The 27,383-nt window shown below is 41.0% G+C and overlaps 1 protein-coding gene across 1 annotated transcript in view; it reads left to right on the forward strand.

The window, feature by feature from the left end:
• Nucleotides 1–27,383, forward strand: part of OSBPL8 (oxysterol binding protein like 8) — a 324,479-nt gene that overhangs the window by 50,925 nt on the left and 246,171 nt on the right. The window lies entirely within an intron of this gene.

Below are 27,383 nucleotides of genomic sequence, written 5' to 3' on the forward strand. Positions count from 1 at the left end.
AAGTAGTGTAGGAGCTTCTTCTTCGCTAGAGCATTGGAGTATGATGTAGTAGAAATTGTTTGCAACTTCAGAACAACAGACTTTTGCAGAGTACTTGAATGTGATGGATTGATGTACAATTTTTCCCTGCACTTGTTAAGCAAAAGTCTAATAACTTGCATTATAAATGAATGTATTCATATGAAATACTTTAAGACCAAAAGAACTGTGAAATTTTAATTTTTTCATTGGGGCTTGAATTAATGAATGTTGTGGGGGGTGTTCCTACTTGTTTCTGCACAAAATGTGCAAGTTAATTTTCAATTGGCACAAAAGCTTGTTCCCAAAACTGTAGACGTAGCAGGTTCTTTCAAGAATTATGTGTTTCTGAAATGTGTATGGTAGCAATGCATCCCTAGTTTCAGTATATGGACTACAACCCCATTTGTTTTATAACTGAGCCAGGACTCCATTTATGGCCCCAGGCTGAGAGAGGCTTGTCTGTAATTCCGCCACAGGCACTATAGGACTATCCTTGTAATAAATTGTTACTAATTTGACTATACCATGGATTGGTATGAATTACACAATGAGCATACCTAATTTTCATTGAAAAACACTTTGAGTACAGTATTTATGGCTTGAGTGGCTGTTGAGGTCAGAAAGAATGCATGATGATAACCAATGGAGGAATTTTAGCCAAGGATAGTAATTGCAAAACTACATCAGTGAAAGGAGTTAGATTAATCTTTGAGCCGTGCTTTGGGCCTTGTTGGAAGGAGGAACAGAGGATTCGTGTTGAGAGTAGCCAAACATCAGCTATTGGCACTTGAGGACAGTTAATATTTTACAAATTGAGTAGTATAGACTTTGGATTTATTTCACTAATGCTGGTTTTAAAAGAAAATCCATCATATTACTTTTGAGTTTCTAATCAAGTAGATGGATAATACTGACTCTTTTTTGACCTGGGGATGACTTTGTATTCATGGTGTATGTTTCCTGAGATCACACATGTTTTCTGATCTGTCATTTTACCAAGTTTAGGAAAAATGATTGTTTTAGCATGTTTAATTTTAATTTTGAATAATGGAATGTGTTACTAAAAGGAAATTAAGTATGACTAATTCTAGTGGAGCTGCAAAGTAACTTGGGAATGCAGTGTCTTTATGTTAGGTTAATCGAATAACAGCCTTACAAGGAGGTGAAAAATCTTACATTTCTTAAATCTCAACAGTCAAAGCATAGTAGATTTTAAACATGCAGAAGGAAGACTTGGTTACTCCTAGTTTCTTAAAAGTTTTTACACTACAGAATGTGCATGTTTATGTGACTTAACTATATGTTGTTTCATACATGTATTACATTCATGTTTTCCCAACTGAAATGAAATCTTGTATTAGCAACCTGACTGCTGCCAAGCACACAGTAGTAGCATTGTACTGCAGGTAGTAGCATTACCTACTGCTTCTCAGTTAGCCCAAGTCGGTACCAGTTTGGGCTCAAAGTGTACAGGGTTGGATCCAGATTTAAGACGCAATCCTATGCATGTTTAGACAGAAAAAGTGCTACCACTCACAACATTCCCTAGTCACCAGTACAAGCTAGGGCATGCTAGCAGTTGTAAACATACATAGGATTGCACCTTTAGTTGTATTTAAGCTCATAGAAATCAGTGAGACAAGTTAGTCATGACTAACTTAGGCCTCGTTGATCTAATGGGCCTACTGTAAGCATGACTAAGTCTGGATCCAGTCCCTAGTTTTTCTTAGCAGAAAGATCATAAGATGTGCCTGCTCTTAATCAGTCTTCCCTCCTCCATATATTGCATGTGTTTCTCAAACCGAAGGCCAATGTCAAGCTCTTTCCCAAACTTTATAAAGACAGTATGTCTCTTTCTTCTTTCATGATTGATGAAACTACGCTTTCGTGTTCAACATCCAAAGCCTGCTTTCTTGCATATGTTGTTGCTGTGCTGGTCGTACAGAATAGGAAACAAACGAACAAAAGAAAGAGGTGAAATGAATCCTTCCATTGGCAAAACTTCTGATGAGCATCTTTGTGTGTCCAACAAAACCATTTGGGGCAAAATAAAATCATCTGTGAGGCACGAACATCTGTGAACTGCTGCCAGCAAAAAGTTGGACCTGTAATAGGCATCATTTATTTGGCTCAGAGGGGAAATTCCTCCTAATTACTGTTGGGCGCTTTATCCCCAAGCTGGAAGCTTAGGAGAAGCTCCCTTGAAGGTGTAGAGGAGCAAAGGGTAACCCCCCCTGCTAACATCATATACTTGAGTGGGCGGACAGCCCTGGCCTTGCTGCTGTTTGTGTCTTGTCTGCTGCATATGCGGTCGGGAGCCTGAAGTTTCCATGTTGCATGAATTGGAGAATCAGATGTAGGGTTAGATTCTAATCTTTGCATGAGACCCGCGCATAACCAGCAAGAACAGAATGAAGTCAGATGCCAAACTGATGATGTGACAGGGCTAATTTCTGGGCCTGATTTTCTACCAATAATTGGCAAGACGCTCATCGTTGTAAATAGAAGCAGGCTAGACAGGATGCAGTGGTGGTCTAGAATTCCTATAAATCTGTTTTGTAAATCTATGGCAAAACTGCTTCAAGAGAGGCAGGCAACATTGTTTGCACTGATGCAAATTGTGCAGGATTTCAGGGCTTGTAAAACCTTTGTATTCTGGTACTAAAGCGTTTGCAGGAGAAGAGTGTGTGTATAATTTATATACTTGAATCTACCTACCAGGTTTACATTTCTCAATTCCTTTTGTAAAAGGTGCTATTTCTGTATTTAAAAAGCTGTAAAAAAATTGTAATGTAAAGCTGCTTCGTGTTTATAACATTGCACTGCTAGTTTATTATCTTGGTATTAACTTTACAACTGCTTGTGGATCTTCTTCACTGGTTAGAAATGACTTTCTTTCTGCCCTATGTTCTTTGCTACACTCTGCATATAAAACTATTAAGAGCACACACTATTGTTGGGGGGGAGTGGGAACATTTTTATACTTCCAGTTAGAGAACTGCTAATCGTTGTAAAATAATAAAAAGTAACGTCAAAATATTAAAGAGGATGCTTCATTGTTTTGTTGTTAAAAGAAAGCACTTCACTGTGTACATAATAACTTTGCAACTCTGGTTTTATGGCGTTTGGAGAGGAGAAGTGGGGGGCGGGTACAGAGCCTGTGACCACACAGTTAATGGGGGCAAGAAATCCATGGTCATCTGACATTTTCTTAAAATCAGCTACAGGGCATCCATTTTGAATGGTTGCTATATGAAAATCTTGAAAGTTGCTTCTAAATTCACACTCTACAGAGCAAAAGGAAGAAAACTGGACTTGGAACTACTTGGAAAATTCCTAGCTTCTCCCAGATCCTCAACTAAGGAAGCCTCTTTCTACGCCCAACTGAGTCCTCTATGGGCATGTCTACACTAGCCCTATATCCAAATGCCACACGGGGTCCCGGAAGCAGGCAGGGACAATCCCTCCATTTTCCTGGGATAACCCTTAGGTGTAGAAAGGGCCTATGTCAAATAAACCTTTTCCTTATGGCAATTGTCTCTTGCCCATTTCTTCCTTTGGTACAGTGACAAGAGGTCTCTGGTGACTGTCCAGGGTCCCAGGAACTGTTCATTCCCTGGTTAGTAAGTGATGTACATTCTATAATGCAGCCATATATAGCATGATTTCAGAAAACATGAGAAAATCCCAAATTAGGTACGCAATCTGCATACTGCTGTTCAGCATACGTATACTGAAAACCAGGTTGATGCCAGCAGTGTGGGGTGGTTATGCAATAATGCTAAAAGAAGCTTGGCAAAGAACACATAAGGCTTGTGTAAAATATATCACGTCTGAGCAAAGTTTCTTAAACCTAAGTTCAGCCAACAAACATTTGTATTGGGACAAAACAAGTCTCTGTAGCGTGAAATGGCACCGTCTCCCATGTTTTTGAGATGCGGTGAATTCTTTGTGGGCAGGCAGAGGAGGAAAAAATAGTTTGACTGATCAAATGATAGATGTGAGTCTTCCAAGGATTTGGTTCCTTTTCTCTTGTACTGCTCCTTATTGAAAAGATTTGCTTTGACTCACCACATGATGGCAGCAGTGCTTGCGTGACAAACAATAAAATGACCTGCATATTTTTTCAAAGTGCTGGGGCAAGTTCCCTCCCAAGGTTGGTATTTCCTTCTGAGCGAGTGTCTCATTTCTTGCCATATCTGTGTTGGTTACCACGCAGCTCTAAACCTCAGAAAAACTGTGTGCACTTTATTGGGTAATAACATACTTTTAAGAGAGGCTGATAAAGCAGCTGTAGTACAATACAGGTTCATATTGGCAGCACAGACTGGTATTTTACAGGTTCATAGTAGCTGCATTGAACTGATGCACAATACCTTGTAGATCATGCTGCCCACTTTTTGCTTTACCTTACATCTCTCAAAATTGAGATCCTGCCTGCTTTATGGATGAAGCTTTTGTTGAGATGAAAAGATCCCAACTACGATCAATAGGACTTCAATGCCATTCCCCCACCCCATTCATACAACTCGGGGAAACATCCCTGTCAGTGTTGAACAGCCTGAGGGACTGATATACTGGCCTGCCATCAGTTGTCTCAGAACAGCTTGAGATGAACCATTGTGTAAATAGGGCTAAATTTATTTGAGCCATTGTCATAAAATATGTGTTTGCCATTATCTTAAATATCAGGTTGTTCATTTACTCACCAAAACATAGCTTACTTGGTAGAGGAAACTGCTTCCACAAACAAATATGAAATCAAATTTTTGTGGAGAGTGGGGAAAACTACTTAATAGTCTAGTCTGGCCTTCTAGCAGCACCAAATTACTTCTCTTAATGCACTTCCCAGAAGAACTTTTGTGCAATTGATACAGAATAAAACATATCTGTCCTTTGAAACATAATTTCAGTCAAGCTGAAGGTACCAGACTGCTTCTGTGGCTTTTTTTCCCCATTCCCCCTTTTATTGGCCCATTGATTCCATTTAATAACATTCTTTGGTGATATAGATGAAGCTATGAGCTGCGTCAGCAATAGTCCATAAATCAATTTACAAACTGATGAAGACATCTGGAACCGCCTGGTTTCTAATGTTCCGCACATCACAAGGTCGTAAATCACATGACATAGCAATGCAACTATCCACAGGATTCAAAATAGTGCACAAAACAATAACGGCTATAATTAAGCACTAGTTGAATAGACTGTGCAAATATTGAGAAATGCTTGATTTCACATGTGGGCTCAGACCATAAATATGTCTGACTTTTAGGATCCCTTTACCAAGATTTTCTCCCTTTACAGTAGAAGTATAAAGAATGAGGAAATCAATTGCAAGGAGAGATTTCTACATATCTAGAAGAACTTGGAATGAAATCACTTACTGAGGTAAATATTTTAATAAATTAAGGCTGAAGTCCATTTACAAAATAAAACAAAAAAAAATCCAATGAAACATGCAAATCAAAGCAATAAAACAATCCCAATACAGAGCGGTAGAATCAGTACATCAAACAGCACAGCGACAACCAATGGACATTTGGAAAAGAACAACATTCATTAGGTCCAAAAAGGCCTATAGAGAGGACACTGAACGAGCTCTTTTCTACACTAGGCATTGTGCGTGCATTCCATACTCACGTTTGTTTACAGGTTCTTTAGATGACAAAATGACCCTCCAGTTATGCTTGTGTGTCTAACCAGCACTTTCAGCAGGGGGGGGGGGCGCTTAGAGGAGGACAAAGGCAGTGTTTAATTGTGACAGTGGGAGGGGGGGAAGCACAATTTCCTCTTGTGTATTTGTGTGATTCCACTATACCACAGTGCCACCTAGAGGTTATATAGTGGAAAAGCAGGAAAGGAAATGCTCCTCCTGTATGTAGTTATCATTAGAGTAGACCCATTGAAATGACGGACTTAATTTAGACTAATGCATTGATTTCAAAGGGACTATCATAAATCTGGATCCAACCCATACTCCATTATGTGCATATCATGCCTCTCTGCAGGATCACTTTAAGCACTCCCTCGGTGTGAGCTGGTTCTCCTTGTGCCCACACATATGGAGAGTTTTGATTTCTTGAGGATCATTTTGCTAAGATTAAACAGTGTTTCAGCTTAATCAAAAATCTGAGATTATGCCTGAGGCCAGTGCTAGCTTGAATCATATTTATCCAAATTCTCATGTTCTCAAGTATCACTTTGCTCTTCTATTTCATAACTAATATGTATTCCAATGCCTTAATCCAGCAAGGGTGATACACCTGCAGAAGTGGGTTCTGCAGGCAGATTCCTTCACTCAGATTGCATGTGATCTGTGCTGCAAGGTGTATTTGGAGTTGAGTCATCAATGCAGTCCTCATTTGCACAACACAACACAAGGTGGGGAGACACTCAGCTGGGCTGGAATGCAGATTTTTCATGGATCAATAATCCCACCACCTCCACCATCCCAAAGAAATAAGAAACAAGCCTTGCTATCTTCAGCAGAAGCAGACTCAAGCAGATGTCATTCAAGGATTTCTCCCACCCCCCAATTCTGAACTAAAAGGGATTCTTCTAGATGGAGGGCTGCTAGCAATAACAATCAAAAGGTATTATGGATCTCTTCCATATTTTTGTTCTTAACATTATTTTCTGTTTTTTTAAAAAAAGGGAAAAAAAGATGGAAGAAGCGATTGGAAAAACATGGGTGGAAACTCAAAATGGAAAGTGATGATGTCTGGACAACCCCCATCCCATACAATTCCACGAATGAGGCAGTACGACTGCACATTAAAAGCCTCAGCTTGGATCTGGATTTAAATATACCCAGAGTAGATCTATTTAAATCAATAGTACTTAAACTTAGTCATAACTTACATGTCCCATTGATCTCAATGGGTCTCTTCTAACCAGGACCAGGTCTGGATCCAACCCATTATCTGGAAGCACTCTTGGTGAACCGATGTGAATGTAAAAGTCTTGCCATAACCCTAAATCTGTGTGTATAAATTCTATCTCTACCATGTTAAAATATTCCAACACGCTTCAGTGTCTCCAATTGCGAACATATCAGCAGCCAGAACAGGCAAGAAAAGATTACTTTGCATCATTCCCACTCCACAGGAAACATGACATTTTTCATGTTTTGTGAACAATCCAAAATTCAATATGCTTTATTTTATTTTAAAAGGGGAGGGGGAGATTTTCTTCTGCTGTTGCTCCTGACATATATTCTACGAGACTATCTGTCTCCAAAGAACTGAAATAGTCTTGGTATGGAGGAGTCATAAGATAATGCATTCAGGCTTGCAAATACATAAGAATTTATCAGACGTTCCCCAGAGTACTTTGGGTTACAAGGAGAATGGAGAAAGGGTTTGGAATGTATTCATGCTACAAGGTGGGCCAACTTTCTGTTCTCTCTGCTTAAAGCTGTAATTATTTATCAGCTCTGCTGATGTCATTTTAGTTGTTTAACAAGTTCATACACCATAAGCAAGCTGCTGCAGCTCTAAGTCTTTAAGTTACTTGCCCTCATAATTGTGCACACCAATCTGGGCCTGCAACCATGTGGGCATGCTGGTGATTTATTTACAAGGAGCCCATGGTGGTGTACATGAGCCTCCTCCTCTCCATTTTATCCTCACAACAACCCTGTGAGGTAGCTTAGGCTGAGAGTCAGTGGCACCGGCCCAAAAACACTCAGGGCACAATCTTATGCACATTTAGACAGTGAAAAGTCCAACGACTCTCAGCATTCCCTAGCCACTGTGACAATGCAACAGAGGTGAAAAAGAACTTCTTCTTTGCCACCTTCACTGCCACTTGGTGGGTTCAATAATGAGCTTTAACCAGGGTTTGCTGGGATCTGACATTAGTCTTCCTCCACTTGAGTTCCAGCCAATGTTTTGCATGATTCATTGTCCTCCACTCCAAGTTGTACCAAGAGTCTCTTCCAAAGGGGAGAGGGCACTAAGGCATGATGATGACAGCGACCCTACTTAATGCTGTTTCACAGAGTGACCAGGGGTTTCACCAGGCGCCCTAGTCATATCCACTAGAAAAACCCCTCAGTCCTTTAAAAGCCACTAGGCTCCATTATTCCCCAAGGGCAGACCATTCAAATAGGTCCCCCACCTTTGCAGAGGGGAAAAGCTGCTGAAAGTCAAAACCTCAACAAGGTAGAGCGCAGTTCTTTGAGAGTGGCGATGAGAAGAGAGGGGTAATTGACAGGCATATTGTGTTCTGGAGCTTCCAAAATGCTTTTAAATAAGCCCTATAGCCAGGGCCTTAATTACTATTCTATTTATTTCAACTTATTCATTATACTTCTATACTGATTTAAAGCTGAAGCTCTCTTAAGTAAACTGAGAGCTCCATCACACCAGCGCTTTATTGCACTGTCGTCCTGCCTTTTTAAACATTTTGACCTGCGAAATTCATACGACATCAGCCCTGTCTTACCCTCCATTTTCCATATTTTTCTAGGGCAGGGAAAGTGTGGCATTTTTTCTCCATGCAGAATAAAACCACTCTTCTGTCCCCGTGTATTGCCATCCTCGCGCCATGTCACAGAACCTCCTTTCTTAGGGGCATCTGTGTTGAAGGGTGGTCTTGCTGAGGATGTGCTGAGTTGATCATACGAACGGGCTTGCGCTGAGTTGCTTGAACGGGCTTGCACTGCTCCAACCCCACTCTCATTGCTTTCTCATTGCTATTTCTCCCCCTCAAAAGGCAGAAACGGTAATCAATCAATCAATCAATCAATCAATCACTAAATGTTAAAACAGTAGACAACAAAACCAGCGTGGGGGGTGGAAGGCGCCCACTTCTATCGCAATGTCCATCAACCGCAAGAACCAATGAATTGGAGGGGGAAGGAAAAGGGACAATACCAGGAAGCACAAGCCAACACAGGTGAAAAGGTAAACAAGGCAAAATAGCACAAGAACACATGTGCATGAAAGTGCCCAGTGTTTGATGCACTAATGAAAAGGAGGTGGAAATTGTAGATGTATACGAGGGGGGGGGGGGAGTATGTGTGAACAGTCAGGTTTTTGTTTTGTTTTTTCTCTTTCTTAGCTCCTGCACACAGGGTGTGAATTTCGGAAAACAAGCAGCTGGAAGTTGTATGTAACGAACAAAGAGACGCTAATATGCATGCTATGTATTTAATGTATTGTTTACTTTAGCCCTACCGTCATGTCTGGATAAGTGAAAACAAATTTAACCCTGATTATATTTTGTGTTTAAAACATCATGTACAGAACCTGTCTGCATTTATAACCCAACAATATAAGGTCATCCATCACTTATCCACCAAACAATGAAATCAGCAGCTAGAGAGGAAGCTTAGTGGGAAGTATATGGCCACTGAGCACAATTATTAGGAGAAAATGCCCACTATTAAAAGCATCATTTAAAAAAGTATATCTTTGTGGGCAGTATACAGTGCTGCCCATCCATGAATTGAGATTTGGCATTTCCAGGGGCAAGCTCCAAAATTAATGAAAATGCCCACTTCTGGAATGGGTCCCATGCCACCTGGGTAATTTAAGCCATGCTCCTTGGGTTTGGATGTCATGACAAGCCACACCTGGGCAGATAGTTAAGCAAATGGTGCCTGGTGCAGCTGAAACAAGCCACCATGGCTCGTTTAAGATGTGGTGAATGTGTGAACCAAGTCACTGTATGGATTGTGCCTCACCCATAATACTTCTGAAAATGAAGGCTGGGGTTAATTAAAAACTATGGTTCCAGAGTAGTACAATGGCATACTATGCAATTTCTTAAACAAACACACAGAAATTTCTTTGAGGCTCTAACCCACCTTTCTCATAACCTGTTGGATCCCGCCATTTTCAACTGGCATTGGGCCCCTATATATAGTTGGGGTGAGAAAGAGCTATGCAGTGCTACAGGGAACATTTATCTGGCCCCAGCCTGTTCCTAAGATCAGTACTTTAAAGCAAACACAAAAAGACTTCTTTTAAAAAGAAAAAAGAAAGAAAAGGGGCGGAGGGTGGGGAGGTAAAATAACATTTTAGAAAAGTAGTTGTGCTGATCTCTTGTGCCAAGAACAACCATGAAACTTTCATGCAGGTAAACACCGAGCTCAGCTTGCTTCAGTTCAGAGACTTCTTTAAATTAAGTGCCTCAGCATTTAGTACAGTATTTTGCACTGTGTTTAGAAGGCTATGGAAAGCTTGTATAATCCCTAGAGCCCTTTTATCGTGTATGTAGTAATTTCCATGCCACGAAGCACGTTTCTACATTCTGCATTCAAAAGCAGGTAGTCACAAATGGAGCATCAAATGTTTCCCATAATTCCCCACTACAGGGATGGGCAACTTGTAGTCCTCCAATTGTTTTGGCCTACAGCTCCCATCACCCCTAGTCAGCATAGCCAATGGTGAGGGATCATTAGAGTTGTAGGCCAAAAAATCTGGGGGCTATCTTCGCAGTGCCCCCAAACCCCGTGCTTTCACTCCTGCAGGGTTGCGCCACATAGCCCCCATGCCAAGGAGCAAGTGCAGGGTTTCCACCCCATCCCTCTCTGAGACAAGAAGACACATAAAGCAATGCAGCATGAGGAGGCAGCTCAGGGTAAGAAAATAATTTACTTGAGGAGGAAGAGGAGGTGGCGGCAGCTCGGGGTAAGAAAATAATTTATTTTCCTGAACTCTTTTCCCCACAGCAAGGCAGCATGGGCCCTTCCAGTGGCCATTCCTCTCACCACCCTGCCCTCTGCCCAGACCGACGGTGACCAAGTAGGGACCAGAGAGGCTCTGGAGCGAGGACAAACTGGTGGAAGAGCTGGGGCGGATCCACACGTCGTTCTGAAATCGCGTGCATGCGCCCCAACTACGGCCCCAAAACGATAGTGTGTACCATAGCTGCGGAGGCGGAGGCGGCTGGGGAATCCGGGCGCATCCTTGCCGCCGCTGCTGCCGCCGGCCTCCTGCTGCCTGGGTAAGAGCGACCCGGGTTGGAGAGCTTGGCTTCCGCCTCCACCGAGCTCTCCGACCCGGGTCGCTCTTACCCCAGCAGTAGGAGGCCGGCGGCAGCAGCGGTGGCAAGGACGCGCCTGGATTCCCCAGCCGCCTCCGCCTCCGTCTCTTCAGCTATGGTAGAAGGAGAGGAGGCGGAGGCGGCTGGGGAATCCAGGTGCGTCCTTGCCGCCGCTGCTGCCGCTGGCCTCCTGCTGCAACCCAAGTCGGAGAGCTCAGCAGAGGCGGAAGCCGAGCTCTCCAACCCAGGTCGCTCTTACCCAGGCAGCAGGAGGCCGGCAGCAGCGGCGGCAAGGATGCGCCTGGATTCCCCAGCCGCCTCCGTCTCTTCAGCTATGGTACACACTATCGTTTTGGGGCCGTAGTTGGGGTGCATGCAGGTGATTTCAGAACGATGTGTGGAAGGCCCCTTGGGCTGCCTCACTCTGGCTGGAAAAGTCAGGGTAAGTCCCTGACTTTTCAACTGCACATCTTCAGCTCCTTGCCCCAGGGTGGCTTTGAATCTCTGGCTGCATCATCTAACTGATTCTGTGCAGATTCAGAGCCACCACAGGGCAAAGACGACATCAAGGCAGCCCCCTGGAGGGCCACAAGCTGTAACCCCCTGCACAAGTAGCAGCTTCTGTGCCCCTTCTAAAACACTGTCACCAAGTTCTTTGATTAGTTCATTGCATCCTTCTCCCAGCCTTCCACATGTTCCTTTATCTTCACAGCAGACCTAAGAGGTCAGCTAGGCTGAGAGATTATGACTGGCTCAAGATCACCTAATAAGCCTCATGGCTTGGACGGTACATGAACCCAGCAACACTCTAACTGCCACACAGGCTCTTTCAGCAGTCCCCAAGGTGATATTCCTCCACCACCCCCATTTCTGATCCCTTACTCATAAATAATTCTCCTCATTCTGGGTGCTGGAGGGCCTTCCTCCTCTCGAGAGCGACAGTTCACAAGGCGGGCTTCCAGCCTCACTAGCCTGTGTGCTTCTCCCTCACTTTCTTTATTACAAATGTCAAGTAATTGCAATCAGAGTGTTGCTCACTGAACTTAGCGACCATGAAAATCTACTCTGCTCAATAGCTCTCAACAAGATTTCTTATTGCTTCCTTGTGCTGGAACAGTCTACTAGCAGCATATTAAACCGCAGACTAAATCATGCAGGAACGTCAAGGCCAGAGCCCCGCAATTGACTTTTCTAACAATTCTTGCCAGTATCGTCACAGATTCAGCACCAGATAAATGCATGCATTTGAAACTGATTTTGTTTTAATAGTTGTTCCCAGTTCTAAATGGGATTTTGCTGTTAGCCGGAGAAATTAAATGCTGCAGTATGCATGAATCATTCTATGTAGAAGTTATCTCTAACAAATCATGTTGAGACAAGTAAAATAAACTCTTCCCCTTGGTGTTCTTTAAAAAAAAAAAAAAAGACCCAGGTAATTTATTGCTTTAATTAATTGCTGCAATTACTAAGAAAATTAGGGTAAAATCTGCCTGTGCTATGGATTGATTGAACAAGCAGCATAAAGAAGTGTACCCAGAGTCTATGATGTATTAATAACAGGCACACTTACCTCCGTTTTATCACTGTTTTATAAAGGATAGATTGACCTCTTCACCACTATAAAATAAGACATCAATAAATTAATTCACCTCTTCCAAGCACTTCACAGACATTCTTCAATTGTCCCAACTTACTGGCAAGGCAGGTGTTACTGGCTTCATATGGACTGGAAAAGCAGAGCAAGAGAGCAGAAGTATCTGCTCTGATTAACCCACAAATACATCCAGTGCTTTGTGCTCAGCAGACCTTAGAGCTGTGCACCTGCACACACGTGTATTGACCGAACACATTGGGCAGAGCCAGATTATATTTATTTATTTATTTATTTTACATTTCTATACCTCCTAATAGCCGGAGCTCTCTGGGCGGTTCACAAAAATTAAAACCATTCAAAGTATAAAACAACAGTATAAAACCATAATATAAAATACAGTATAAAAGCTCAACCAGATAAAAATAGCAGCAATGCAAAATTACAAATTTAAAACACCAATTTAAAACACCAATTTAAAATTTATTTATAGGCTATTAAAATGCTGGGAGAATAAAAAGGTGTTCACCTGGAGTCTAAAAGCATATAATGTAGGTGCCAAGTGAACCTCCTTAGGGAGTTCATTCCACAGCCGGGGTGCTACAGCAGAGAAGGCCCTTATTGCATTTCTATAGGTAAGGACTGTTGAACCTCAGTTTGAGGGATTAAACAGAAAGGAGGAACAGCTGAGCCTGAGAGTGTTTGGGGAGTAGCTCTTCACCGGAACACGCAGTAGCTAGCTGAAGGCCCAAGCAGCTGACAACAATCCCCAATCACCACAGTTCCCATAAAAGACTTGCTAGAAGTCAGAATCAATGCTGGAAGCAACTATGGTTATTGGTGCCTTGTCTTTGTTGCTTGCATACCAGCTCCTTGATCTTGCCTGGACTTACACTGACCTTGGACTGGACCCTGATTATTCTTTGGTGCGTTCCTGAACCCAGTATTGTTTGATCTGGTTTCTGATGGATACTTTTGGCCTCGGACTGTTTACTGATGTTTCTAGTCTGCTTATCTTGCTAACACCAGTGTTTTACAGCAACGACAAGCTGCAGCGCACCCCTGCCATGTCCCAAGTATTGTGGCTGAAAAAAACGACACCCATTTCACAGACAAAGGGGACTCCCCTGTGGATATTTATATTTCAAGAACTTCATACAGAGAAGAGGCTTTTACTAAAATATGTGGGATCCAGCCTTAAAGGGCATTATAAACCAAAACAAGCAGGACCAATTATGCCCAGGAGCATACTACTAATCAGCAAACTACTCAGTTGCAACTAGGTAGCCCTCTTCCTGTTCCTTTTATAACAGGCGGACCCAAAGACATTCAGCAGCTGCAACATTTCCCTTTACTTTATCTTCCTGCCAGAAAACAAGCCACCTATGTGTTGTTTTGAGGCAGGCTTCTGTAGTTGAGAAACCAGTTGAGGTTTCTTGTCTTTCAAGCACATGACAATAGACTGAAGCTGCAACCCTGTGGGAGTAAAACCTACTGAAGTCAGTGGAACTTATTTCTGAGTAAACATGATTGTTCTGTAAGGGTACTATAGCAGTTTGTAACATACATGCAAGTAAAAACAACACTGAAGTTGCTTTTTACAAATGGGCTTTATCAGCACTTCTGCTCTTTTAGTAAGGAATTATTTAAGTGTGACCAGTATCTTCTTTGAAGTTAATGTAGAGGCTCTGATGTCTTTAAGATCCCCATAAAAAAGTACTATTCTCCCAAAGTTATATGTTATATGCAAATGTCTTTGTTGTTGCTTTTTAGTTTTACCCTACCCAGTGCCTGTTTACCCTACCCTGTGCCTGTTTGCATTCTCTTCCCCTCCTTATTGTTTTATTATGATTTTATTAGAATGTAAGCCTATGCGGCAGGGTCTTGCTATTTACTGTTTTACTCTGTACAGCACCATGTACATTGATGGTGCTATATAAATAAATAAATAAATAATAATAATAATAATAATAATAATAATAATAATAATAATAATAGCCCACTGAAGTGCTAGAGCAAGGCCAGAAGAAAGCCTACAGCCATGATTGCTACCCAGCAGGTTACCCTCTGCCATAGCCGTTTCTACCAACTGCAGCTTCCAAAAGGTTTTCTGATACAGAGCACGAGGTAGATAACGTCAAGCCAAAACAGCCATTACTTTATCTAGCAGCTATGCTTTTTCTTTTACTCTGTAGTAAGTGCAGAGCTCAAATCTGGATCTTAAGAGCCTCTCTATCCCCCATGCTAGGGTACCAATCTGGATTGGGTGACCTGCACCTACTCTAGAATAAAAATCAGGGCAGAAAGCGACATTGGTGCCAGTTGCAAATTTAAAGTCAATCTGCTTCCACTGTAGCAATAGATCTTAAAGGTGACAGAGAAGTGAAGGATGGCAGCAAGATTCCTTCCACAAGCTTTGTCCAATTGACTCCAATGATGACTTTTTCAAAACTCCACCCCTTCCAAAGCACCATGGACCCAATCTGAATGAAGGCCGCCTGTGCTTACAGGGGAGTAAGAATAATGATCACGCATAGCTCCACTATGTGTGATTAGCCAAACATTTCATTTGGCCCTCTTTGAGTAGCTCTCGCTGTATATAGCTAATGTCTCCCATACCCCATCACAATAATTATAAAAGCCAAGGTGTGCTGATCAGCTGATTGATAGAAAAGAACAAAAGAGATGGAATCAGATTGTATTTATTTATTTATTTAAATCCTGCTGTCGCAGCCTTCTAAATATAAACTCCTCCTGGAACTTTAATCACAAAGCATATACAATCAAAACAAGCTATTTGTCACAGACTGGATATTCATCAGCATTACTTTGTTAAGTTAAGTGCTTGGGGCAGTGGTAAAGATCGATTTTGCTGTCTTTATGCAGTTGTTAACTATGGTGTTCTTCTCACTGCTGTCAGGCAAAACAAACGGGATAGAGAAGAGAACAGCTAGGAAAACAGGCCTCTGCTCCCATTGGCAGCCACTGGCACAGAGAGCCACAGACAGCTGCTCCACTTCGGTAGCTCTGCTCTGGTCGGCAGATTCCGTGACAGGCTTTATTATAATCCATCCATGATTAATGGACATTGCACATAATCACCATGAATGTCAAGCACAACCACCTTGCTGCCGCTAGAGCTACGGACAAATCATCAACAGGATGAGCATCAACAAAGAGCATTTCAACCACATTTTTTGTTTCATGGCTATGTTGTCCCATGAGTCCTCAACAGGGCTGGGGGTGGGGCAGTGCGGGCCTACTCTGAGCCCCCAGGGCAAAGTTGCTTGATTTTTCTGTTGTTGATTATGAATTTGCCCAAAGAAAAGCACATAAAGCATTTCTGAATGTGAAGAAGTGATGTCTTATATACATCTTGAATAAAAGTGCTTGCCATTACCTTTTTAATAAATTGTTCTAGTTCATATATATTTAGAACTGATTAAAAATACTTAATGAGCAGTTTGAAATGGGGCCTACATTTCCTATCTGGCGCAGGCCTATTACCAGCTTTGCCCAGCCCTGGTCCTCATAGCACTACCGGGGACAAGATCTAGTATCTTGCTGCAAAGCAGTCTCATTTTTACTTCTGTGCTAGGAGAGAACTTAACGTTTCTCTTTCTTTCTTTTAACTTCCCGAGGAAATGCATATGTAATGCCCAAGAGGGGTGGGAAAGGGAGCATACTTACAAACCTAATCCTTTAAAAAGATATGCAAAATGGCACGGGTATGACAGGAAGAACCTTTATTTTATTTTATTTATTTAGTACTCTTATAGCTTCTCTTTTCAAGGGGCTCTCCCTGCTCCTCCATTTTATTCACACAACTACCCTGTGAGATAGGTTGGGCTGAGAGATAGTGAGTGGCCCAAGGTCACCCATTGAGCTCCATGGGTGAGCGTAGGATTTGAACCCAGGTCCTAACCTGACACAGTTATATTAGTAATGCCAAAAGCCTTATCTAATGCAACCTTCCCTAAGTTGGTACCTTTCAGTTGTTCTGGACTGCAACATCCATCAGTCCATCAATTGTGGTCAATCTGTCAGGAAGTGATTTAGCAGAGATTAAGCAGCAACACAGCAGCTTCAGCGTTTGATTCTTCTGTTTGGTTACTGAGCACTGTCCCTCCAGAAAGAAAATATACTCACGGCACGTATAGCTTTCTTCAGCAAAGATTTTACTGAGGTATATAATGTCTTCTGTACAAAATACATCCAGCATCCACAATATCACCAACCAGCATCCACCCACACAATTATGACATCTGTACAACTTTATATACATTTCATACATGGTATTGCACACAGTTTCATCAGCCAATTATTCAATCAACAGTTGAGTCAGGAGGCCTTGACATTTTACAGTCCAGTACTGATGTGTAACACCTGTAGAGAATCGAGGATCCAAAGTCCAAAGATTGTGCCAAAGTCCATTTTTTCTTCTTCCAGGGCTTAACCCTCTGTGGGTAAATTTTCCAACCCTGACACAATCGTCACGGATAAGTCTTGTAGTCCAAAACATACATCAGGTTGGAGAAGGCTGGTGATCTGCCTTTGTCTTTTGCATGACCAGAGTCTACATGAGACCTATGATTATAAGCGGGAGCACCGCACTGCAGGGAACAGCACGCTGCGACATGAGTGGGGGAAAGTGCTGTTGCCTGGCATCTTTCTTTGACCTCTGGCAAGAGCGGAATAGCTCTCACTCTATGGAAAGATATGTATTTTTCCTGTCTGAGTATCGATTGTCCTTTTTTATTATTCTTACAAATGATCAAATGGAAAGGCCCTACAAACATTGGTTCAGTTCAACTAACAGTAGCATGGCACTGGAAAATCCATTTAGTTCACTTAACAATAGCGTGGAACTGGAAAAACTGTAAGAATGCAATCAGTGAATGGCTTCTGGAACTCAGTATGCCCATTCGCAGAGTTGGCTGCCCACTGCATCTCTGAGTGATGCCCAGAACAGAGACTCATGCAGAAATGAGTGGTGCCATCTGGGCAAGACTTTGGGGGGAGAAGTCCAGGGCACTCCTTAGCAGGAGGGCCCCCAAATGCAGCAGGGCTGTGAGATGGCTTACCACATTTTGAACTAAGTGAATACAAATTAACATCTAGAGAGGGTTTCCCCATGGGATAATTAAATCAAATGTAATTCTTTTGGGGTAAACGAGTGGAGTGCGTACCTCCAGTTTTAATTCAGAAATGAAGTATGCCTCACCTATGTTTCTAAAAGTATGTCACTATTGTTCAATCTCAGTTTCCATTACTTTACACAATTTTATTGTCATGTAGTAATACTCCAAGGCAAATAAACTTCCATGATTGTCTATGAGACCACATGAAAATCTAGCATTGCTTTGAAGCTAACATATTGGCCAAAAGATGTGTAATTGAAATGTAAAGTTGTTTAATTAGATAATAATTTTATTGAAATGTGAATCTACAATATGACTACTAATGCCTATTCCTGTTTAAAATACTTTATAAATATCACAGAAAAACATTCTTCGCTATAAATAGTATACCGGGTGCCTGATTTTCAACAACATGGCATTGAGTTTCCATTTGACAGAAACATTATTGAATTTAAAATGTATCACACTTCACTGAAAAGCAATTCAATTTTCAAATGTAATCTAAAACACCTCAATTACATTAGATATCAGCAGGGCTGCAAATTCTGTCTCCTAAGAATATTTAATTATAGTTAATAATATTCCACCTCAGAAAGTATTTTCTAGGAACAAAACCACACCAGGAAATTTTAGGAGAGGATTTTATGAGAGACAGAGAGGAAGGAGAAGTCATATATGTAACAGAAGAATTACTTTATTGCAACATCAGATACTCATTTATATAAACTACAACCATTTTCTAACATCTGTTGAGAGCTGCTAATCCTAGAAAAGAAGAAAACCAATATTATACCAAGAGACTTACAGTAAATATTTGACTTTTATTATGTTATATGTCGTGGTGTTCAGACATTTCATAGCATTCCAATTGTATGATACTGGTTCAAGAAAAACACTGAACACAAGTTGTAGACAGGTGAAGAGAGAGTTAAAAGGAGGAGGATCTTTTATTTTTATTTCATTTTTTAAGACTTCAAATCCTAGTTAAACAAACAGACAAAAGAGACCCAGAAAGGAAGCATATCCTATCACCAAAGAGCCGTTTTTAAAAATAAAAATATACTTTTGGAAGCAAAGAAAAGAAGGAAACATGCATTTTGTACATTTCGTAAACTTCAGTGGTAATGTGTATTTTGCTATCAGAATACAGAAATCCCATATATCCTGCAAATAATTATAATACAAACAAACAGTCTGAAAACCACCTGTATACTCCTCCCTGCTCCTATTAACTTTGGCATTCATGGCTCCAAACATTCTTGAATGCACTCCAAATGTTTAATTATATCCGAGCATAAATCACATAGGAAGATATATCTGGGTAAGGTTGGAAATGAGAAAGAAATAGAATGTCAAGGAACTCTTAACACAGCATTCCCCAACCTGGTGTCCTCCAGATATGTTGGACTACAACTCCCATAATACCCAGCCAGTAGATGTATTGGACTATAATTCCTATACTTCCCATTGGCCATGCTGGCTGGGTATTATGGGAGTTGTGGTCCAACACATTTAGAGGGAATCAGGTTGGCTAAGGCTGTCTTAACAGCTATGACTGAGGGGACAACATGCCATGGATGTAAAAGCTTAAATGAATATAGGTGCTGGGAATTGAGTCTTTTTAGATAGTTTATAGCATCCAATTCTATGATATGGGTACAAGAAAATTATGGGAACCATAATTTGGAAGCATGAATACCAATGTTAACAGGAGCAGCACATGGGTGGTTTTAAGACTGTTCGAATTGTCATTACACTAAACTTCCCTATCATTAATGGGAGTAAGTCATATTTTGTCAGTGTGATCAACTGCTTTGCACCCTGTAAAGTCAAAGGTGAAGTGGAAAGGGTGGGAAAGACATGGCTCAGAAGGGAGCAATCTTAGTAGCTTTTCAGCTCTAAAACTGCAGAACTAGCGCAGAACCTAGATATGTGTCTAGCTTTTCCTTGCCAGGGTTAACCAAACAGGGGAAGAGGTTGCATCAGTTATGTTTCAACTACTGCAGTCTGATTTTGATTATTTATAGAGATATTGTTACTCGCTGCAGGCATTTTGAGATGGTGCTGCCTAGAATCTTAAATGAATTCTTACTCTTTCACACATGGAAACAACTTGATGTAGTATTAGCTTAGTTCCTCGCAAGACACTGAAAAACAGCATCTGGTTAATTAATTGGTTGCATTGATCAATTAAACCTTTGATTTCCTAAACATTTGCCCCAATTAATTGGACAGCAGATTTTAAAATTTATCTATAATTTTTAATACAAGAATGTACAAAAATTGGTTGGCAGGCACCATTTTAGAAGAGGTATTCATCCTTCTGTCGCATATAGCCCCCTGTTCTAAGATGGTGCTTGCTGAGACACATGTACATTGCCTAAACATTTCTTTCATCAGATGTCTTGTTTTATTTACATGCAATGTTAATTGATCAATTAGGGTGCAGTCCTATGTCCTTGTGAGAATGTCCCAGGGAATGTAAGATTTTTTTAAAAAAAAACTCTCTAAAAGCTGTATGCACTCTGACAGCCTCAGGATCCCACCCCCTGCCCCCAGCCATTCTGGAAAGAACCATGGCTGCTTCTCTCCATGGGAAAAGCAACATCATGGAGGTGAAAAAGGCACAATACAGTGTGCCTCCCCAGTCTTTCTCCCACTCCTGGCAGCATGACCTCTCTAGATGGGCTCTGACATCTGTCCAGAGGAAAAAACAAGGATGGAAAAGAGGGGGAAAACAGCAGAGCCTACAAAAAATAATTAAAATACATTAAACAAAGTGTAAAATCATTTACTTAAAAACATATAAGCACATGTATAGACAACATATATATGAGGCTTATAACTTATAACCAGGCCAGTTTGAACCAATGGGTTGCCTGACTAGGTGGAGCTATGCTAGGAACTGAGATGTCAATACAACTCCCTCTGTTGTCTTTCTGGAACACCAAGACAGATCTAGTAGCCACCAGTTGTATTACCAGTTACTTCTGACAGAAATATTGTCACCACAGGGTAACATTTTCCTATGCTTCTTTCATCATTCTTATAAATCTCTACACTAATTTGCTGTAGGAGAATTCTACATGGTTTTAGCTCAAATTTCACCATATATGAATAGGTGCGTGGAATGCGAAACCAAGATAACATTTAGGGAAATGTAACCATGTGGATAAATTTCCAATTAAAATTGCATGCATATATATGTAGTACTAGCACTAATAATATTGTTCTAATGTAACCCAACACTTGCACAACATAACAAGTGTTTGTGTGAAGGCAATGGGAAAAAGGGGTAATTTGCTGTTGAATTTTGGCAGAACCACTAAATTTTGGTGGCAAATTGTTGCTTTTTACTACATGCGCTCATATGCACGTGCGCACTGGATGTATGTGTGCACATAATAAAAAGTGACAATTTGCCACTGAATTTAGTGCTGCTGCCAAAATCAATGGGATTTCCTACAGAATGTGTGCACGGCTGTGATGCAGCTTTGTCAAGGGAGAGGGCCAGTAATATTAAAACCAGTTTTGTTAGGAAATATGCGCTGAAAAACACATGCTGGAATGAGGGCACACAATGTGCCCAGTAGACCATTAGAGGTGGGTTTCTCCAAAAGCACACACACACCCCATGTGGCACACCACTTTTGAAACTCAGGGAAAATTTAAACCTCTTAATGACATGGCTTTTGAGAGGAGAGGCCTGCTGTTCAAGAAATCAAGTCAAAAATCCCATTGTGTTCACACAAGCCCTGGGGTGCTGCTAAAGCTTTTCTCTGGATTGTGGCCATGGAGTCTTCCGAGACTGAAATCCTGTGTCAGGTCTCTTTCCTCCACTTGTTCCTTCCCCTTCCCCAAAGAAAAAGACAAACCCCTTTTGTCTAGTCTGCTTCACAGAACTCCACTCAGGAAGTCAGAAACCTGTTACCATCATATGTAATGCTTCCTGCAGCTTGGAAAGTTTTTAGGACCTTCTTCCTGCCTTTTATATCTGGCAACATGATTTTAACAGAGCTGCCTTTGTTGGCTTCTTTCCTTATCTCACTCACACACAGGTATTCTGTAGCTTTGTCAACAGAACTGTATGTTTAATTGTGCTTTTAATTTATTTAGTTTCATGATTATTTTAATTAGGTTTTTGTTTTCATCTTGCTTTTATTATTGTTAGTCGCGTCGAGCACCTTTTTTTTTGATAGAAGGGTTATTTTATAAAACAAATTTTAAAAAAAGTCCTGTACCTGGAAGGATTGTGGTGTTCCGTTCAGCTCCACTGTTCTTCAGTCACAGTTCTACAAACCTTTGCAATCAGACTGGCACTTAAGTGATGCAGTATACACCTGCTTCTTTGGATTTTCTGGCCTCATGTTTTTAACACACTTGTTTTTCAAAAGAGTTTTCAGCTTCATCATCTGGTTGGAATTTTTATTTTTACCGCTGCAGTTAAAAACAGCCCTGCAAAGAAGCCTGCAGGTGTTATTAGACCTGTTCTCACAACCAAACAGGGAATATGGACAGCATGGATGGGAAATGGAGTCAGTAGCAGACACTGCCCTGATCTCCATAGTTGTGCAAAAGCCAGAAAACCATCAGACAATCATTGGTCAGGGAAGGGGCTAGGGGAAAGGGGAACAGCCTTCTGGGAAACCCTTGAAGGGCTGAGTTAAGAACAGGAAGGCTGGATATGTCCCATGAGGTGAGGTTCCCCACCCCTGCATTAAACAATGATAAAGAAGAAAGTGGCCAAGATTATATGCTCTGCCTTATCCTCACCAATGAATAACTGCATACATCTGGGGAAGTACTTCCAGGTAGGTCTGGGCTCTTCCTGAAAGTACTATTTTCCATATGTGTGTGTTTTCAGACACTGAATGCAATGAATCACCTTGTCGTCATCATCTCCTTACTTCCCCTGTATCTGTGAACCTTGGCAAAGATGCTTTTATCTTTGGAGGAGCCATGTGCAGGAGGTTGTGTGGCAATCTTTGGATAAGGTTCAGTGGCCAAAGCTGGACAGAGTCCAGTTCTAGCCAGAAGCCACTTTGGGGGCTCACTCGCACCAGCTTATTATGGCTCAGAATATGAATATATCTATCCTTCAGCTTTCAAAATTCATTAAGGTCTTTTCTGAGCTTCCTGGGTAGAATTCAAAGAGCATGAGTGCATAACGTAAATCATAAGTAGATAAAGACTTAACTCTACAAAGATAACAACAACAACAAAATTTCCAAGATTAAAGCTTTAAGATGAATCAAAGCTATTTCAATTAAAATATGCAAGGATATATGTAGTGCATATACATGTGCATACATAGAGTCCTAGATAGGTTATAATGAGAAAATGACTTCCAGGGCTGTGTCAGTTTGCAATTATGCATGATTGATGACTCATCAATAAAGATACTCACCCCTGCTGATCTGTCAGCCAGAGCCCACATCACACAATCTAACTCAACTCATTCCATTCCGTTTTAAACACAGTAAATGCCCTGTTAAAGAAAAGCTCACAGGGACCTATTTCACGGTTACATGCGCTGACATTTATTAACTTAGAGCCAATTCATAGGTCATGTCTTCTGACATTGAGATCAACATTCATATCATTAAAATCACCATTTAAAATATAACATGAGACTAGCCACATAAACATCTGCTTCATTCCTGGTATGCATTGAAAAGCTGATACATGCTAGTTTCCCAGGGTTTGTCATGGAAACAAATAAACTCTCAAACAACAAGCTTTGGATTAGATTGAACAATCTCTTCTGAAACAAGTGTTGATTTTTGTGTCAGACAAAAACAAACACAAATAAGCAAAACCCCTAATCTGATAATTTGCCTTAATATAATAGGGTTTTGAAGCAGTTTGCAAAACATCAAAATGTCATTTTCAAGCTAATATCAAAAAAGCCCCATCAAAACAAAACCCATGAATTCTGCATGAAAGTTGTTAAATAAATAGGGCTTGCACCACTGTTTTAAGGACAGACACATTTAATAGTGCTATTATTATGAAGTTGCTGAAGGACAAATATTGATGATATAGAGACTGTCAAGACATTGCTCTAGGGATAATGAATGTCATTAGACAAGCGTTTTATCTCATGCTCATTACTACCCCCTTATGGAAGTTCACAGCTCCTTTTGACAATGATGACCATCTCCCATGTGTCTCCCACTTCTTCCAGCCTACTTTCTGTCACAAAATAGACCCTGGTAAATCCAATTTTTTAAAAATGAAATGTGCCACCCTTTCCTGCTGTGTGCAGGAAAAGTGCAATAAAAAACTCCCACTGAATGGGCCACTTGGTCATTGTTTACTTCCTCTTTCTTCCCCTGTGTGAAGAAAGAGGAAGTATCATGGGACAGAAGCGGGGGGGGGGGGAAGCAACAGTAAGGAAACACAATTTTCCTCCCATCTGATGATGCTCAATATCTTCTTAAGCTAGGCTTGCCAGCTTTTTTTACTAGCCCTGTTCCAATGCTGTTAACAACAGCCTAACCTATAGAATGTAAACTGGGAATGAAACTATGGCCAGAGCTTCATCAGCTAAATGTTTCTGTGTCAGGCTGCTATTTAAATGCCCAGGAGCAGGCCAGTAAAAAATTGGAAATTCCAGTCACTGCAGGTGGTAGAGAGGTAAGTCTGAAAAGACATCTTTCCATTTGTCCAACCTATAGTCTAAATGCATAAGAACTGCTTTCTCCATTACTTATGTATGGACTCATGCAAAATATGTGGAAAATAGGGTACTCCCTATCATGGCTTTTAATATAATGTGGGTGGGATCTCTGTTAACCTACAGCTTCTGTTTGTTTCACTATGCTGGAGCTAACTGTGCGTTTTAGGGGAGGAGACTGAAAACCTTAGCAGCTTCCCTTCATTACAGTTAGTATATTAGTTTCCATACTAACCAGCACACCATGTTCAATATAGCTCTTTTGGGATCTGCAAGACTCAACACTCACCCCTTAGCAACATTCACCCTTTAGGTCCACAGAGAAACACAAAAAGTTTTCCCATTATATCTTTTTGTTCTTGTTATTCAGAGCTCGCCCTGGTGCAGCCATCACAGAGGCCTGCCACAGCCCTCCACCTCTTTCAATCCCATTCTCTGTCCTGGCATTCTGAGCCCTGGATGAGAGCAAGCTTCCATTTAAATATTCCACAGTATCGGCCTGACATACACAGACTCCACAGCATTGTGGGAAATTTAAATGGTGGCTAGACTCCTCAGAGCACTGCTGCTGTCACTTCCAACTGTCTGGTAAGCCCAATGGACCCCCCCTTACACAAGCCCCCCCTTGCCCATGCCCTGCTCAAACTAGCCCTGTCCGTATTGCACTTGCAATGAGCAGTTAATGCAGTTATCTACCTAACGCTTTCTGACATCCTCTAGAAAGTTTATGAAACAAGAGATTTCTGTTTCAAGGTTATGAAATAGTGATAGATAAATCTTCTGCTCTGTTTGCTATTCAACCTAGCATTCACGTTGAGCATAGGGTAGTATCCTGTGTTAATCCTATGTAGAGTAGACCCACTAAAATGAATGAGACTTAAATTAGTCACGACTAACTTAAGTCCTTTCAATGGATCTACTCTACATAGAACTAACTTTATATACTACCCATAGTCAGATATTTCTAGGGTGTTTTAAAGAAAAGAATCATACATGTGGAAATCATCATTGTAAACCTCACCAAAACTTGGCTACCTTTATTAGAATACAGAAAGGTACTTCCCCTCCCAGCAGGTTATTTTCCTATCAGATTTCAACTTTCTACCCACCCTGTTTTAATACTAAACTAGCTTGAAATACCTTCAAACTGTGTGTGTTGGGTGTGCTACAGAAGATGGATTATTCCTCCACACCTACACCTACATCTTCTCAACCAGTTTTCGTTAGACCCTCAGGCAGACAAAAAAGCGTTTTGAAAATTTCAGCATGGAAGGCGGGACATTTCAACAAATGATGAAGAAATTTAACTGAAGTCTCAGAGCAGAAATAATTGCCACATTCCAGTTACAACAGAGTTCTATAGCATCAAGGACACCATATGAAAGAACTTTAACATGAATATTGCCACATTTTGGAAGCTTTAAGGCTAAGAAAAAAGACACATCATCACCTCTTTGGCTCATGCAGTGATTCCTTATTTTACATGTAAACAGTTCATTTCAAATGCTCTTCTATATGAACATAGCAAGGGGTTATGTGTTTGGCATAAACTCCATTATACCTATTGTATACTACAGGCTTTGTCCATAAACTGTAGCAAAATAGCAGCAGGCATATGTCCTGTTCAAAAGTATTGGTGTGCACATTTGTAATGTCACACTTCAATCCTGGTTCAATTTAGAATCACGGCTGCTAGTCGGTACTGTATTTATCACTAATCTGTATTAGGTTCACTTTCCACATCAGCAGGATATCAACATCTGCAATTATGGTGTACTACCCCATTTCTGACTCTCACGAGCACTCACAATCTCTTCCTTTGAGGCCCTCAGCAGCTATTCAGTGAATGTGCATAGGTGGGGAGAAGTGGGATCACACCTACTGACCCTGTTCCCAGTCTCCATGTATTCAGCTGAAGGTCTGAATAGAATCTATGTGTGTAGTGTACAAACCATTTTGAGCTGCTGCATTTGGAAGGCTTTCCAATTGCATGGAGATAGCCTTCATCGGAGTGGGAACCTAAGGCCCGAGGGCAAAATCAAGGCCTCTGGGTTTCCCCAGACAGCCATGTCCCCTGCCCACCTTTCCCCCCAACTACTGATCATCATCCACCATCACATCTAAGCTCCTGACGTGTTTAGACAGTCCATAGCTACCTTACATATCTGAATGTGACCGAGCTTGTTCATGGAGCTCTCAGCTGAAATTAAGGGGAGTCTTTTGGCAGTGGACTGGATCCTTTGTTGTGTGATGTTTTCTGTTTACGTTTTTAGATCCTTCTTGGTATTGTCTCAGTCAAGATTACCAGATTATAATTTTGCAAGAAAAATGGTGTTAGAAGGCTATAATTATGAAGATGAAGTTCCTTTATAAAAAAATCTCAAAGAGTCATACATTAGAAATGCAGTGACAATTTTCTGTAAGAGAAGAACCCCTGTTCGGCCACTAATTTTCCTCCCTCAAACCAACCATTGGACCTCTTGAAATTTTGAGATGTACTAAACTAAACATCTAGTGAGGAAAATCAGAAAAATGCATCTTGAGACTGAAATTATAATTGGAGGTAATGCCCAGTAGTTGCTTCCTTTTGGGAGGAGGTTATAATAAGGATAAACTTTATTCTAAAATAATCTATAATATGGAACGATGTGCATGTCCTCCTAAATTACTTACCAGCTTCTTGGAAGAACACATGGTCAGTACAAATGGATATTCAGAGCCCTTATGATAGCCAAAAGACATATATTATCATGTTGGAATGATAAATGCACACCTCCAATAATATAATGGATTGAGAACTTAGTAACACTATCAATATTTGAATAGGTGTTGTGTAGGCGCAACTTGCAAGTAGATAAATATATGGATATTTGGTCTGCTTTTCTTGAAACCTATGTATAAGTCTCCCCCCCCCTTTTTTTTCTTTTTTCTTTTTTACAAATGGGGGAAATAA

Source organism: Elgaria multicarinata, chromosome 9 (genome assembly GCF_023053635.1).
Source record: "Elgaria multicarinata webbii isolate HBS135686 ecotype San Diego chromosome 9, rElgMul1.1.pri, whole genome shotgun sequence".
NCBI lineage: Eukaryota > Metazoa > Chordata > Lepidosauria > Squamata > Anguidae > Elgaria > Elgaria multicarinata.